Source organism: Giraffa tippelskirchi, chromosome 1, assembly GCF_054371585.1.
Source record: "Giraffa tippelskirchi isolate mGirTip1 chromosome 1, T2T-mGirTip1v1.2.pri, whole genome shotgun sequence".
Taxonomy (NCBI): domain Eukaryota; kingdom Metazoa; phylum Chordata; class Mammalia; order Artiodactyla; family Giraffidae; genus Giraffa; species Giraffa tippelskirchi.
Window position 1 is genome coordinate 6,481,218 of NC_137275.1, and position 251 is coordinate 6,481,468.

Genomic DNA, 251 nt, shown 5'->3' on the forward strand with positions numbered 1-251 from the left:
TGGGACGAGTTCAGTCCCCAAGGGAAGACTTTTCCAAGTTTCACACCGACAGCTTTCAAAGACGCCCTCTTTCTCAACGGCCCAATAATAAGTGAATGATGTTTGCTTTCAGGAAATAATAACCACAAAAGCTATTATTTATTACTAAGTGCCAAGCCCTCTGCAGGCATATTTTTCATTGCCTTCTCACAATACCTCTCTGAGTCACTCCTGTTTACAGGTGAGTAACTTCAGGGAAATTAAGTAACTTG